This window comes from Aphelocoma coerulescens, chromosome 7, assembly GCF_041296385.1.
Source record: "Aphelocoma coerulescens isolate FSJ_1873_10779 chromosome 7, UR_Acoe_1.0, whole genome shotgun sequence".
Taxonomy (NCBI): domain Eukaryota; kingdom Metazoa; phylum Chordata; class Aves; order Passeriformes; family Corvidae; genus Aphelocoma; species Aphelocoma coerulescens.
The window spans coordinates 29,824,378-29,840,796 of record NC_091021.1 but is presented as its reverse complement, the minus strand read 5'-3'; the positions used below and the strand labels follow the sequence as shown (position 1 = coordinate 29,840,796).

Sequence of the window (16,419 nt, the reverse complement as noted above, 5' to 3'; positions counted from 1 at the left end):
ACTGGGCTGCCAAAGTGAAATGAAAGGGTGATGCTGGGAATTGTTGATGAGCAACCTTTAACAAGAAAATGGAAGTGACACTAACACGATTCTGCAAAGATGGCATGACGTCCAAATTAAACTGAACTAAATCAGAGGCATTCCATTTAAATCATGTTATGAACAAGAGCCATCTATGCATTAGTGATTCAGCTTTTTAAATGAGTCAGTGACAATAAATGACAATGCTTTGACTGTTCATCTTGAATGGCAAGAGGATCATTTGAGCCATGAGCCTTTTTTTCCCCCCCTTCCTCTGATCACCTTCCAAAGAGACTGTAAAGTGCATTTCTGGTGAGAAGAGTGGTTTCATAAAGACAACACTCTTGAGATCTATACTTACTCATTGTCAGTGACCACCAGAGGAAAGCTCTATTCCTACTTTTTTTTCCCTATAATGTCTCATTTTTACTGTAAAGTCTAGAGAACATGCTAAGATCAGATCTTATCTTGCTACATGCTATCTGAACAGCAGAACTGACTAGGAAGTTTCAACCAAAGTATTACATTTTAAGAAAAACAGTTCTTCCAAATTTCAAAATTTCCTGACAGGAATATTCCTGATTTGCCGGCTTTCTTTTTTTTTCCATTTTATGATGGAAAAATCAAATTTTCCTTCTTTCTTTTTCTTTCAGCTCAAGTTCCTCACCCTTCCATTCTCACCTAAGATTAGTCCTCCAGCCTGAACCACTTCCCATGTTGTGTCACATCTCTGCCCTTCAAAAGACACCACATGTTTCAGGAGCCAATCTGTTAAAAAATCCCAACAATATAGAATGAATGTCCTTCCTGTAATTGTGCTGAAGTGAGGATGGGGCAGAAGATGCAATCCAGACCAGCATTTAGGCATTTTTCATTTCTTGGCTACATCATCCAGACCTGGGCATCTGAAGAGGCACTAACTCAAGCTCTACACCGATGTGCAGCCACTGCAGCCTCACAGGAAAGCTTCAGTTGACATCTGTGCCGAACACATCCTCCTCCTCCTTTTCAAGAGCCTCTTTAATTGAAGGAAATACATTGTACAATACAGAAATCTTTCTCGAATGACCACCCAAAGGATTAGTGCAAATGGGCTGCATTGATTTTTATCTGACCTGCAGTAAAAAGTCCAGTCTGGGAAGGCTGATACTAGATACAGCCTGTAAGTCTGATTGCATTGAATAGAGGTCATAAGACACATCCTGTATTAAGACGACTTGACCCAAAAAATGTTCTAATTTTTCTGACTGCCTCCTGCTTCAGGGAAGTGTGGTTGAACAAAGAGATGCTGAACCACCAGCACCCTCTTCCACTCTGATTTGAGTGTGGAGAGGATCCAGAATGTGCATACTGTAACCTCACAATTTCCATAGCAACACCAAGAAGGGTCTTGTTAACCACAGGTAGCACAAAACACTCACAAAGGTTTTAAACCATTCAGCAAATCTCAAAAAAAAAAAAAAAGGTGCTAAATATGCTGATCATAATTTAAAACTCTCTGATAAGAGCATAATTTTCAGGTAGCAGTTGAAAAAGGAAATCTCTTTCAGGCTGAAACAGTATTGCTGTTCTGCTCATCCAGGTTATTGTAAGACAACTCCATAAGCAAAATGTTCTGCTTTTTAAAAGAAAGGTATTATTTCAATAGTTAATATGAATCACGAGGGAAACTTTACTACAGAAAAGAACACATCATTATGTATCAGTAATTGTTGTTTTTCTATATATCTGCTCTATAAAGCTATAACACAACCTACAGCCAAAGAGAAATAGTGCAGTAATGGGGCTATTGCTCCCTCTACTGTAAATATTCATGATTTCGTACTACCGGTGATACAATACAATCCAAGTAATTAAAAGTACTTCAACTAATCAAAAAACCGGCAACAAAAAACATGTTTTCAGAATGACTTAGCCAAATGATTATGTTTCCTCGCAATGCAGTGGAAAGAATATGCAAAGAAACATGATGCTTTTTGTTTCTTTTTTCACTATATTAAAAACCAGCAAGGTATCTACAGGTTTTAACTTAAAAAAATAAACACATGAGGAAACCTTTCTGACGCTGATCACACTCTTGTTTCCTAGTGGCAAAGGAAAAAAAGAAATAATAAGTGCCCAGTGGGAGGCATTTTGACCTTCTGAACAGCCTCCCATTATGAACATCAGCACTGAGGAAATCAGCAAATTAATCAGGGAGAGTAGAAAATAAACAAGAAGGTGATTCATGAGGAGATTTACGGGGCTGAATTGTACATGCATGGGAAAGCAGATTACTGAATCACACAGAGCCTTCCATTACCAGAACCGCCTCATTTCTCAGCTCAGCATCCGAACGGGCTCAGTGCCGAGGTGCTGGGCTCACCCAAAAGTCTTCAAACAAACTCTGATTCTCTGTCAAAGGCCAAAGAGGCCAAACATAATTTTGCCCAAACCATCTAAAAATAGATTGTTATTGAGCAGAGGACAGAGAGAAGTTGCCTTAGCACCAAACTGGTCTTTCAGTGGCTTTATTCCTTTGCAACCAGATATTCGTAATTTAAGAAAAAAGCTGCTTCTATCTTTTCTCCAATATTACAGTAATGGAGAATGAGAGTATAGCCACTAGATTTTTAGTGCAAGATTCCTGCTGGGAGGCAATATGAAATTGCCTTCTCTCTCAGTCTCTGCTATGGCTCAAAGCAATCAGCAGCAAAGGGAGTCCAGCCAAGGAGGGGCTGACAGCTGGGAAATACCAGAACATCACCCCTGGACCTGCATGGCATTTACACAGGCAGCAGCGTCTTTGATAAAGAGTTCTAAGATCACAGGACAGAAAAGATTCATACACCTCCAAAGTTCCCATCTAAATATTTTCCTTCTATCATTTCTCTAAAATATTTTACAGGAAGGAATGAGAGAACTTTCATTTTCTGCTGATCTGAGTTACAAGGTTCCTCAACTGATTAGTTTTAACACACTCTCCACTCTTCAGCTTGGATAAAGCACCTCTTCTTGATTTATCACTGATTAAAATCAATAGTAAAATCCTCACTGATTTCACTGAGTGATGGATGAGCTCTTTGTGCTCTGCAGCCTGCAAGGATCTGAAATCATGACTCTATTTAAACATAAGAGAATTTTTTCTTTTGTGCCAGGAAGCAGTGGCAGGCACTTTGGGGAGCATCTTCCAAGTGTCTTGCTCACTCTGGGCTCCCTGCTTGAGGAAGCATATGGCTCTTTGTGCTTGAAGCCCCATAAATCTGCATTAGTTTAAAATGCATGAATGTGAATCATTAGCCTAAGATTTCAGAGCTAATAAAAGAGAACACAAGTTCAATATCGCTTCTAAGCATTTCTGACTTTGACATTATCGTGCCACTGACCACTCTTAGGACAGCTTTTTCCAGTGATAAAACTTCTTTTAAAGTTCAAAAAGACTTTTTTTTTCTTTAGAATCTTCATGGACAAATACCTTGTGAAGACTGCATACCCAAAATAGCAGCACCATCACTTGAATCTAATTAAAACCATTTTTCAGAAACATATCTTAAAATTCAATGAGACCTGTATAGCCAGCCTTGAGTTCAATCTACAATTATACTGGCCTGTGTATAATTGGAATTACAGGGATTCATGAGCACACACAATTGCAATTTATTTTTCCTCCACCAAGGTTTTTCATTTTAGAGGAGGAAAGAAATAAGTCACAAAATAAAAATTGTGCACTTCAGAATATGCTAAAGTGAAAAGCATCCACAATAAGCATCAAACAAAGAGAATAAAGGGGGTTTTGGCATGAAAGATTTGGCCAAGTCTGGAACTACTTACAAAACTTCTAGTTCTAAACTGGTTTTATGACCTGGACAGAAAGATTTGATATTCAGGTGTGTTTGTTTTCAGACACAAAGATTATTGTCTTAAATTAATCTTGAAAGTTCTAGATGTTTAACCACCAACTGAATTAACAAAAGCCATTTATTTCAAGTAAAGAGAAAACACACATTAAAATACAAGAAGGAAATTCCTTCTTTACGTGCACCTCCTTTCCACTTTGATTATTCCTTATCTAAAGACAAGAAAAAATAAAAGTGAGATATAATGCCAAAGTGGCTTTTCACTACCTTAATGCACCTCCAACTTCAAGCTTTCACCAAAACCTTGCAGCTGTTCCAGTCCTTGCTCTCTTTGTTGGGGCACAAAGAACAGAACAGATAGAAAACAGTGAGCTTTTACTAAAACTTCTCTCTCCAACCATACTTTATTAATTCACCTGACATTTCATCCATGGTAGATTAGAGGTGGGCAGCAACAGGCTACTCCAGCTGCTCCACATCACAGAAGATGAGCAGAACTAAAAAGGATAAATTTCAAAGATCCCGGATCTTAAATCACATTGCTATCACAAAAAGAGATATGGTCTGCAAAGGCAAGGAATATCTTTTATTAGTTCAGCAGGTATAACTGGGAAACACCAGATAGGGTTTTGGGTGCAGAATTCTTCCTCCAGGCCTTTGAAATACTTTTCCCTAAAAAGAAGAGGTACACATTCCCTAAAACACATCTGGTTTTTACCAGTAATGCCATCTCATCTAGAATGTAGAATGTTTTGATCTATTATTTGCCTTACTTATACTTTAAGGCTGGATCATCCCAGCTGCAACACTGCAATGTTATGGCAAGATTGAATCCTACATTTGTTGTTAGTTTTGCAGCAGGTTGGGGAGGCACCAACATTCTTTCATCACCCAGAAATAGTTCTCCAACAATAATCTTAAAGCATTTCCAGGCACAAAGAAGCCTCTGGTGACAAGAAAAGAAATCTCCATGTCAGATGTATGAGTAAAGCTCAGGATTCTGATTTCATCATTATGACTGGTTTAATTAATAAATATGATGATGTATCAAGGCTGTGTCTTTTCATTGTTTTGTTGCCCTTCACTTAAGCTGATCCAAAGCTTACCTTTTAACTAGATTTTCATGGACTCTGGGTAAAACTAAATTAACTAATCCAATTCAATCAATAAAGAACTTATCTCTCATTGGCATCATATGCTTGCTTCCCTTGCTTTTCCCTTAGGAGATGGTCCTTTAAAGGCTTGATGAAAACTCAACTCTCAGTACATAACTTGTGGATATGGAGATTCCCTATGTTTTCACAGCTTTCACCCATATTCATAATAAATGGTGCTTGCATGGTGTGGGCAGGGTTATGCTACTGACGACTTGTCTTTATAATGCTTCTATTTGCTGTAAGAAATCCAACCACTTTTATCAAAGCAAAAGGTGAAAAAAGCAGGCACTGGCTGCTAAACTAATCAACAGTAGTCTCCTTCCAACTTTCACTGCCAAGTCATTTCCTCCCATGGTCATTATGTTGTTATTTGTACAGCAACAGCTGCTTCACAGGAGAAGCAGAAGACACTGCTCCTTTTGCCAGTGTCAGTAGGTGACGGGAGGAGCCCATTTCAGACCTGTAGGAACAGACTCACACGAAGGGTCTTTGGGCAGGAATGTTTGATTGCCTTTCCAGGGCCAGGAGAGAAATCAGGCTCTCATTTTCAAATGATCCAAAGCAGAAAAGTGACGAGTAAAACGGGGCAGACAAAAGGACTGCTTTGTAACAACATGATTACATGATTCTCTAGTTTCACTGTGTGTTCAAATACATCAGCTCTTTCTCTACAGTAAAGCTGTGATTTAGCAGCCTGCCTGATTAGCCAACAACTGCTATACAGCAAGACCTGTCTGTTAATTAAGTCAGCACTAGACTCTCTCCTCTTCCCTTGTTAGCAGCTGAAGGCCACTGAGGTGGTTTTTCCTCTCTGCTGCTACACAGCTGTGTACCAGGGCAACCCAGGGCTCCTTTCCCAGCACTGCCTCCATCTCCCACTGGCCCTGCAGCAACTTGTGGCACCCCAGGTACCAGCTTGGTCTGCCTCTTCCCCCGTGCCTCATTCCAAGCCCTGATCTTTCTTCCAGGGAATTGTAATTTAGGCACAATACAAAACCTTAAAATGAACCTTATTTGATTTCATCTTGTTTAGGCAAAGGAAGGAGATAGGCTTTCTGAATTTGAAGGATTTATGATAGGTGCTCAAATCAGTACTTTCATTACAATACTCTTCAAGATCATAAAAGGCAAGGTTTTATTTTATTTTCACTGAAAAGTTTGCAGTCATATTTAGTTTCTTCTTATTTATCAAAGAAAAGCTCCAGAGTCTTTCTGAACCTTACATTAAAAATAACATAGTAGGAATGTCAGTCTAATTTTTCATTTACAATGACATTAACTGAAATGGGCCCTGTGGCTGATTTGGGAAATAGACAAAGGGGCACTTTAACCCCAGTTGTCCTCTCCACTGTCCCAGAACAGCTTTCCTCCCTCAGCATGGAAGGGCAAAAAAATTCTGTCTTAGCTGAAGAACTGTAGGCTTTTGAAAAGAGGGCAAGAAAGAATCATAATGGGCAAAATGTGGGGCTGTAGAGACACATAAGCTTAAGAAAAATACATTGTAAAGCAGTGAGTTGAAAACACAATATCCTATTTGCAAACTGTCATGCATGGTATACAAAACCTGTGGGTAAGGTTGCAGGCTTAAGCCCTGATTGCAAGAAGATGCCAGCACCAAAGGGGTCATTGCATTAGGGGTAAAAAAAGGTACATGGAAACTTGTCCCATTTTGTAGTGAGCTATTGCTGCTGTAGCAAGTTTCTCTAGCATGTTGATGTGGGTGTGTGGCAACTGAGGCTGAGCAAGAAAAAGCCAAGGCTTCTCATCACCTGCCCAGGAGGGAGCAGTAGCTGGTGAGTTTTAGCAAGGGTGCAAATGGAAGTGCTCTGTAGGAGTAATCTGGGGTTCAATCCTGCTGCACACATACATGTAGAACTCTTCTACAGGTCAGAATACTATCTGTTGAGATACCCATCAGGTAAAAATCATTAGAATTATCACTGGAAGGGGATAACACCTCCTGCACATGCACATAAATTTCTCCCATTTTATTGCTATTTGATTTCAGTATTTCTCTGCTGATGTATCATCCCTCACATATTTCCCTTGCTAGTGGACAAAACACTGTGAGGAGAGAGGGTGAACTGGAGGTCTTCTGCCATTTAATGTCACTAAAACTGAAAATGTTAATATTGTTATTCAGTTCATTGAAAACAGTCTGGAGTCTTGCTCATAGTTATGATTGAGTGAACAGAGCTTATTTTAAAACAGTACATTTTCTCTCTTGATACCCTCTTTCTTTTCTCCCTCTCCAGGGAGAACACTGTGTCTATGCCTGACTTTTCTGTCTATTTTTTTCTATCACAGAAATTTGAGGAAGGACAACTCTGTGTTTCTTTGCTGTGCTTTTGGCTCAAGCCAAATCTAGAAGAGGTGCTAAAAATCTTGATCATTTGTTAACACAATATGGGGATTAAACCCTCACAAAAGATTGTCACATAGTAGAGAATGGAGAAATAACTGAAAAATACAGAAGGAAAAAAAAGCTATAAGCAAAATAAAACATATGCATAGAAAGCATTTTTGCTGCATCATTTTCAACATAAATCCAGAGAATCTAAGGAAATTATGGATTCCTCTGCAGGCTCCCATGATAAAGAGCTCAAATCTCTCCACCACCTACACAGACTGCAACAAAAGCTGACACAGAAAAAACTAGAGCTAGAAAATGAGAAAAGTCACTCTTATTTTCTCCCATTCCCACCTGATAACCTTCCTGAAGGTCAGCCCATTCCCACATGAAGATCATTATTCAGCCTCTGCTACCAGACTTGTCCTTAAAAGCAGGATCATATTTACCATGAGTTTCTCATTAGTTTCTTGATTTGTAACTCAATGCTTTGAAAGAAATGTTTATAAGTATCATGTGTTAGCCAAAACGAGGTCTAGCAGACCAGTATCCAAAGAATGCTGCACCAATCAGCTGTGCTAATTGCTTCCACCAGCTTGCTGAAGTGCCTCAGCTGAACATAATATGGAAAATACATTTCTCTTTGCACCACTGCAAAAGGATTTCCAACACCTCTTCCTGAACAGCTGAAGCTGAATCTATTACTGTTCTTATGCCACCATCCCTTGATACAAATGACAGAATGCTTCTCCATTTAGCAGCCACTTTTATTTGCTCTTCTCTGCTGTTTCCTCCACAAGTTCTATCTTACTGTAATTTTATGTTTTAGTACTTTTCAGTTTCCCTTTCCAATAGTGCACCATCAAGAGTCTTCTATTCTAGTTTGCTGAAAATTATAATTCTTTCTTCTGCTCCTCAGCTTCCTACCCTTTGATCCTTTTTTTGCTTTCCTAGTAAGGCACCTGACCCTTTCATACCTCCTCCACCCTATTTTGCCTCATTCACCTCCTCCTCTTCTTTCTCAACTGCTTTCATCTTTCTTCATCTATGTGCTCTGGTTTCCCAGTTCCTCTTCTCTTCAGATGAAAATGTAAATTTTTTTCCTAGAGACTGATAAAGCCCAGAAGTCAAAAACTTCATCTTTCATCTTATTTTCTTATTTTCAGTATGGATTCTATTAAAATGGAGTTGGGCTTTCCACTTTACAGTATACTGATGCAGTATTAGGAGAGTTCCAGTTATGTGGTAAAGGACCAAAGGAATTAAAAGTCAAAGCAAAATTCAGATGCTTTAAATATTTTGCTAATTTAGATATTAGCTAAAATTATGTACAGATGTACACAGCACCTCCATCTTTCATTATGTACTGCTCTTTGCAACGCTCTGGTCTCTTTACATTAGCAATGCCAAAAAAGACTGGTTAAAACAGACCAAAACTAGAGATTTTTATCCAAACTGGCAGGTTTCTGGTGGGGGGCAGGGGACTAACCAAGATGCACAATGGGAGAACAAGAGTCAGGAATGTAACATTTGCCAGTGGCCTTTGTCACACAGTATGAACATAGGTCTTTTCTGTTCTTGGAAACATCTGGACAGATGCAGTAGGACACTGCAGTCTCCTTCCTGACACAGAAGAGATACAGATGTGGGGAGTGAGAAATCCACAGACGGCAGAAGAAAGGAGAGACTGAAGGGCGGGGAGAGGTTGCAAGTGTGAGGTGGATTCACAGAAGTGGTGTGAATGTCATCTTTTTACTCACAGCTTGTTCAATGAATCTCCTTCCTCCATGTCCCTGTGACCTTCCATTCTTTGATTCCAAAGTTTCAAAGCCAAGGCCCGAAAGCAACCATGTTTACACACCAGCATGTCAGAGGTGCTGTGCCTTCACTTGCTGATGGACTGTAGTTCCTATGGTGCCAATTTGACTTAACAAAAATGTGTATTTGATGAAGAGTTGAAAACATGGAGGCTTTTGATGGGATCAGTTGTTATTGCTGTAGCTGGCAACCCATCACACAATACCTCTTCTGCCTCTTCTTCAGCAAGCACAGAAGTAGATGCAAGGCTGAGTGAGACAGTGTTCCTTCCCTGCTGCAGCTGTATAGCAACTTCTCTGCTGGATGCTGGCTGGATCACGGAGAGAAGAGAGAAAAAACTGCCCTAGCTGCTTTATTTTCTATTTCTCTTTGAAGCATGGAGGTTACAGGAGAACTGGAGTGGAGGAATGGCTGATGGGATCCAAATGAACCATGATGAATAGGCTTCCTCCTGCCACTCATGTAAGCGTAGGGGCCATGAAGTAAGAAAATCCAGCAACCAGATCATGACGGTCCTTTTTCTTTTCCTGCCAAGTGTAAGAGCAGCAGGTGGTTGGAAAGGCTCAGGGGTCATTTAGGATGAGTGACAGCACACTTTGCTTTAGCCATGGCCACATGCCATTCCTGTGTCATCCCACCTGCACCAGAGAATTAGGGAATGAAAAATTTGCTGCCTGAAAGAGCTACCCTACTTAATTTTGCTGCCCTTGGATTGTCAGATTGGATGTCAGAAAACCAAGATCAAACAAGGAACTTACAGTAAATAATTGATTTTGACCTCCCAGGCTTGATGAAAGATGTATCCTTGACATGAGAACATGAATATCTGAGTTTCAAAATGTATTCAGCATTCAAGTCCCTCCACCTACATAGGTACTGCACCCTGCTAAGGTCCAAGAGCAGACAATATATGCAAGGCTCGGTGTGCAAGGCTATTGTTTCCTTTGGCTATGGCTACAAATAGGGAAATTAAAAACATTCAAGTCTCCCCTCTCTAATTAAGGCTATGGTGATACAAAACCAGCAAGCTCCTCTTCATTGTCAGTCTTCCATATCTCTTACAGACTCCATTCTTTCTGAAGGCCCGGATTGCAAACACAGCCTGCCTCCACTGCCCAGGCTGTTGCCTTTAATTTTTGTGTTTGTCAAATGATCCCAGTGCTTCAACCCATGAAGGACTGATCAGACTCTCTTCTTGCCTTCTTATCAAAACATGGATTAGAAAAGGATGAACCACTAGGAGCCAACTGGGGGAGGAAGGAGTGCAGGCAGAGTTTTCCTAACACTCATAGTGTGCACATCCATAGCAGCCTCCTGTGACTTCCTTCCATCAGTGGTGATGTGCTCACCACGCAGCTCTCTCTGGGACACTGCCTTTGCACACCTGGATCCACTCATTAAGTTTAAGGATATGCTTTTGTTTTTATCACAAAATTACCCAGGTTATGCTAAACCAAGAATTCATCTCTCTTTTGAGATTAATTAAATACATTCCTATTAAACAAGGTTTATTAACTATTCTACATAGTAAGAAATTATGGCAAAGAATAATAGAACATAAATATGAATCACAACAAAAATCGCCTATTATTTAATCAAATCCCAATAAAGATTGTTTAATTTAACTTTCTCAAGGACTAAGTGTCTATATTTGCAGTTTCTCAGACTGATTTAATTCATTCCCCACAAGCTTTACTTCTGCTCTTAGCAATCCGGAGGAAAAAGTTGCTCTGCCCATGTTCTATTGCATTTGCACAAAATATCTTAAAGGAGAAACAGAATTAAACATGATGGTTTTGTCATTATATTCTGACCTAGTACAATACACAAAACATGATTTAAAATTACCTGTCTGTTAAAGCCAGTTTAGATTGCAATAAGTTTAAATACAGATATGTATATCTAGAGTAAAATAATTATGTATGCGCAGTCAGGGTGAATATTTTCAGAAGATTCTCAAATGGTTTCTGTGAATCCTGAAGGTGAGGAAGCCCAGAGATAGATGTTCAATTCCCAGGTGCTATGGGGAGTCAATAAAAGAGATAAAAGCAGTCTTCTGGTTTTAATTTATACCAAGCTCCTGTTTCCTTTTCTGTAAGCAGTGTTTTGCCAACCTGAAGAGCATGAAGTCCAGCTGCTGCTGAGGCCAGTGATTCTTACAGATTGTTTACAAGTGTTAGAGACAGTGTTCCCCGTGCCTTCTGTGCAGGGGGAAGGAGAAGTTTGCCTTCTACTACTTCTCTTTTGATGGAGGAATCCTGCTTTCTTTTGTATTCCTCCCACAGAGTTTCCTACGAGGCAGCATGATCCAGCCCTCACTAATTAAGAAGTCCATCCTCTTCCCACAATTTTCAAGTACAAAAGCCAGCTCTGACATCAACAAGAAAGAGAAAGTAATATTATTAGTGCTAATTGGTTAGTAACAAATCTTTCTGGTATACATAAAGCCTATTCACAACTTGAAACAGTTACATAGGGGAACACATAACTGAGCATGAGAACTTCATCAAAAATCCTCAGCAAGCCTGCAGCCCGCTCAGCACTGACTTCAGCTGCCTAACCCCAATGTCACACTTTGGTGAGTGACAGTTTAGCAACAGTATTTAGCTTTTTGCATCTGTGGAAAATAAAGGAACTTCTTGAAGAAAGAGAGTTTCGCTTCCACAAGCAGCAGGCTAACTCCCCAGCCTTTTCTAACCTTCAAAGATATCCCCAAATGCAATTTGAGACAAAAGCATCAGGGAGGGAGAAAGACTTTTTATGTAGAAATAAAATAACCATTTCTATTTAATTTGTACACTAAAGTCACTTAAACAAGTACTGCCAACTTCTGCTGGAAGTTATTTAAGATTCACCTCCAGCAGTGTTTTTTTGTTTTACTGCTTTTTAGCTAGCACTTTCCTTTTGCCTATTAGTAATCACTTGGGAGATTATTATAACTTTTTTTCCCCATTCATTTCACTCTTAATCACATTGAACAGGGAAAGTCAATGAATAAATTTCCAGACTGTAAATAGCTTTTTCTATTTGATCCTCTGGTTCGTGTGCAGAAACACAATCCAAACACTAAATCAAATCTATGTCTATCACATACCTACTGAAGTGCCCACTGAGCTCACAACATGAGAGCATAGGTTACACTCCTCTCTGCAAGACACCATGTGGGTCAGGAAGCAAGACACCAGCACTGAACCTTGTAAAGACAGGCCCACCATAACTCAAGGGCTTACACTTTCAGTGCAAGAAAAAGGCAAAAGAAATAGGAAATAAACTAAGGGAGATGACAACTACTGCACTCAGAATGGGGAATAGAGTTATGAGTGAAAGTGAGGAATCCAGTGGGAGACACGGAGCAAAAAACTTACGGCAAGTCAGCAAGCTTCTCTGTGTGTTCTGCCAGATACCAAGACCAAGGCCATCGGTTTCATCTCTGAGAGTGAAACTGAAAATGAAGCTGTGAATAAGTCATAAGCACTGGAAATAAAATTAAAGAGAAGGAAAGGGTGAAAATCCAACATCTTGAGAGAAGCCAAATAAGGGGGGAAAAAAATCCGATTTTTTCTCAAAATTCAGGACAGTCCCTGGAGGTCAGGTCATCCTCTGTATGACCAACATACTGGGTCACCTTAGCCTAACTCAGGCCTGAGAATACCCTGGTTCACCCAAGACAAGGCTTACAGAGCTCACAAGGCACCCAGTCCCATGATATAACAACCATTACGAAACATCTGAGTTTAAAGTCAATATTGGCAATGTAGGCTGCTGGAGAAGGACAGAGAACGTAGCCTTAGAGAAGTTCTCATATATGGCTCCTTTATGTCTCACCACGTGGAGAAGCACAGACACAACAGTTCAAGCTTCCCTAGCCTAAGCCAGGCAGGGTCCCTCAGGGGTAATCCACAATAATTTACTCTAGAAAAGGAAAAACTGTTTTTAAGTCTTTATATTTTCAGCCTTCTCTGCTGTGGGAGTCACAAATTATGCTAACGTATTCACTAGCAAGCAGAGTGAGACCACTGAATTAATTTCTCATAAGACAACAGAGAGTCATAAGATATGAAAAGATCTCCAGTCACTTTCATTACCAGGCTGGGCAAAGTAGTAGGCAGTGATTTTTACTTTTTAGTTTTGTTTTTTTAACATAAAAGAGATATGACACAGATCCTGAGAAAGGTTGTCTAATTATTTGCCCAAATACTTCAGGAAATATGATGAGCAGGATATCACAGGATTTGCATGGCTGTTCCACAAGTGGAAGTAAAAATGATTGCTTGAGTGCTTTAGCTGAGAAATATTAAAATATTGAAGATCAAAACCAGACTTTCCAGGTAAAAACTGTGATGGAGCTGGATGAGAAAAAGTGAAGGATAGTTCCCATCCCAAGAAACAGGTTAGGAGAACCTGGGCTTAAAGGATAAATGCTTTTTTGTGACTAAGGTCTATTCTACTTCAATAATTGCTTTTCTCAGAGAAGATAATTAAGGTGAAGATGATGATAATATTGATGATTTAATGCTCTTTAATTCTACTGAATAATTTAAGGTGAAGACAACAGTTTGCCTTCAAGCTGTTACTTTCATCCTTTGATGTAGTCCCAGCGCTAAGGAGACATATCTAACACATGCTTATTTTTAGTGATTTCCTTATTGTTTCAAGGAGCAGATAATGATACATTTTCAGCACTATTATGTGGTTTATAAAGGAAATAATCACAAGCCTACTACTAAATAAATAGTAAGTTCCCTAATCATTTCAAATGCTTGAGGTTAAGGTCCAAAAGGAGGAAGAAATATTTGGAGCTCTGGTAAGCTCAGATTCAGAAAGCTCCCAGTGGCTAAACCAAGAATACAGGTCAGCTTCCTAGCTCAGGTAAACATATTGATTAATAGGGACTTGTGTGGATTTACAGCAATTCTATTGGGCCCAGCTGAGACTCCATTCTAAATGGATGGTGGTATCTGGCCCAGCTCTTACCTAATTCCCTAGAAAGATAATCAAAGCTCATAATTTTCACAGGCAGAGAAGTCTGGTGTTTGTTGTTTTTTTTTTTTAATGCACCAGGGAATTTCTCAAACCTACAAAAATACTACTTAATTTTACACACACATAAGTATATGTATAACATAAGCACAGTAACAAGGTTTGCAGTGAATCTATTTCCTCGTCACTCCAGTGCCACATTCTGAAGCCAATCCACTACAGCAGCAAACCTAACCTGGAATACCCAAACAACAGAAGGTGTAAAACACTGAATTTTTCTCACAACATCTTCTGACAAAACCAATTCATTACACTGTAATGTTAACATTGAACCAAAATGGTAATTGAAATGTTTGTGTTATTAATTACTTTGCTGATAGGAAGGGAAAGTATTTGATATATGAATTGTGTAGAGGTTGCTATATGTAGGTAGATTAAAGGAAGCAGATTCTAAGCCCAAGGACCTAGAGGATGAAAACTAGATCAAAAATTCCCTTAACATATTTTAACAAGTTAGAGAAGTCTTGTGGAAAAAAAGGTAGCTATTCAATACAGGAGTGTGCAACACAGTGAGTCAGAATTCAGCAGCAATATACACAACATAAATAACAACTGGATTTCTCACACTCTTGCAGAAAGTTTTGGGGACTATCATGCAATTCAAGTTCAGCACCAGTTGACAACACTGTGCTGTTGCAAAAGAGAAAAACATTGTACTGGGAAATATAAACAGGGGTAACATTTACAGACAGATGATGTAATCCTCCTGTTATTCTTAGCATTGGTAAGGTCTCAGCTGAAGTGTTTTGTCCCTTTTTGGGCATTATATTTCAAGAAAGATGTTTATCAGCTGAAATTTTCAGATAAGAGTAAATAAAGTTTCATGGAACACAACACAGGCAGGATTGAGCAATTTTATGTTGTTTACCACAGAAAATGGAGTACCAACAATGACATAGTAATTGCCTTCAAATCTTTAAAACTCTACTGCAAAGAAGAAAGGGAAGTGATGCTGTCCAAGTTCATGAAGTATAGATAAAACAGTAGGTTCAAATCCACCAGGGAAGATTTAAGAGGGGAGCAGGACAAACTTCTTCACAGTGAAGCATTGCAACAGATTGCTCAGGACGATGGTAACTCAGAGTGCACAAGGGCCAGTGGCTCCCTCAGGGGTGGGATGCCTGGAGCCATGACCAGTGCCACAACTGGCAGGGCAGAGACCCCCACACAGGGCCCATCCCACTGCCCCTAGCAAGGAATCAGGGCAGGCCAGGGGAGGCAGGTCAAGCCAGTGTTATCTGGCAAGTTGTGGTGATGCAGCAGGTCCAAGGTCAAGCCAAACACCAGTCAGCAGACTGAGATCAAGAAGGCACATGGCCAAGCAAAGCAGGGCTGTGGCTTGAGCCTGGCATCCCATGGCACTGCAGGAGCAGGGACTGATGGCCCTTGGCTGGGCTGAAATAAAAGTCCCTGGCCCAAGGGCAGGCATGAGGCCTGTTCCAAGGGAGGTTGGGCAGGACCAGTAAGGCCACTGATGCCCTCAGGGCTGCAGGACATGGAATGCCACATGGAAAGGCTGGAGGTCTTCAAGAGCAGGCTCCTGGCGGGATGGGCACAGACATCTCTGATCCAGCCTTGGGGCAGAAGAAGAGACCAGGTGACCTCTAGGCTTGCCTTCTTTGTTTTGACACGTCAAGTTTGATGCCAGAGATTTGAATCTTTTTATTGTACATCTGCTGTGGCCCACAGTGATGTTCCCCAGACATCAGGAAGGATGCCTTGGACAGAATGGAAAGACATCACACCAGAGCTCTTAAAGGTCCCAAATCAAAGAGCAAGAGATATCTTTCCCATTTCTGGGGCAAATACATGAAACATTGATAATTTACATCCATAGGTTTCTTATTCTGTTTTTCCAGTAATAGTGTTAACACTGACTACCTTTTTAGTTTGGATAATTTGCTCCACTTACACGTCCATAAATATTCCATATGGATAATATAAATACAAGAGATGGTGAATACTGATCTATTACCTGTTTCTATATAGTGAAAAGTAGATTATTTCTTCAGTTGTGCTTCCTCTGGCCCTGAAGATTTCTGGTTTTCATACTCAGATCACTTGCTCACCCAAGTCATACCCTGTTGCCAAAGAAAGAATACGCATGAATAAATGTCCACTGACAAACACAAAATTATTCAGGCCACTCTTCTGTAAAATTAACATCCTTCCAGTAGTTACAGATCTAGTTATTATC

General features: G+C 39.9%; 1 protein-coding gene across 2 annotated transcripts in view; it reads right to left on the bottom strand.

The window, feature by feature from the left end:
• Positions 1–7,761, bottom strand: part of KALRN (kalirin RhoGEF kinase) — a 503,525-nt gene extending 495,764 nt beyond the window's left edge. Inside the window, exons 1-2 of one of the 2 annotated variants that reach the window (XM_069021109.1) lie at positions 7,719–7,761; positions 4,125–4,186 (exon numbers count right to left, since the gene is read on the bottom strand). The gene's annotated coding sequence lies outside the window, so the exon portion shown is untranslated. Of the gene's footprint in view, positions 1–4,124; positions 4,452–7,718 lie in introns of those variants that run through there. The other variant, XM_069021107.1, reaches the window with a different exon arrangement.
• Positions 7,762–16,419: the final 8,658 nt, after the last annotated feature.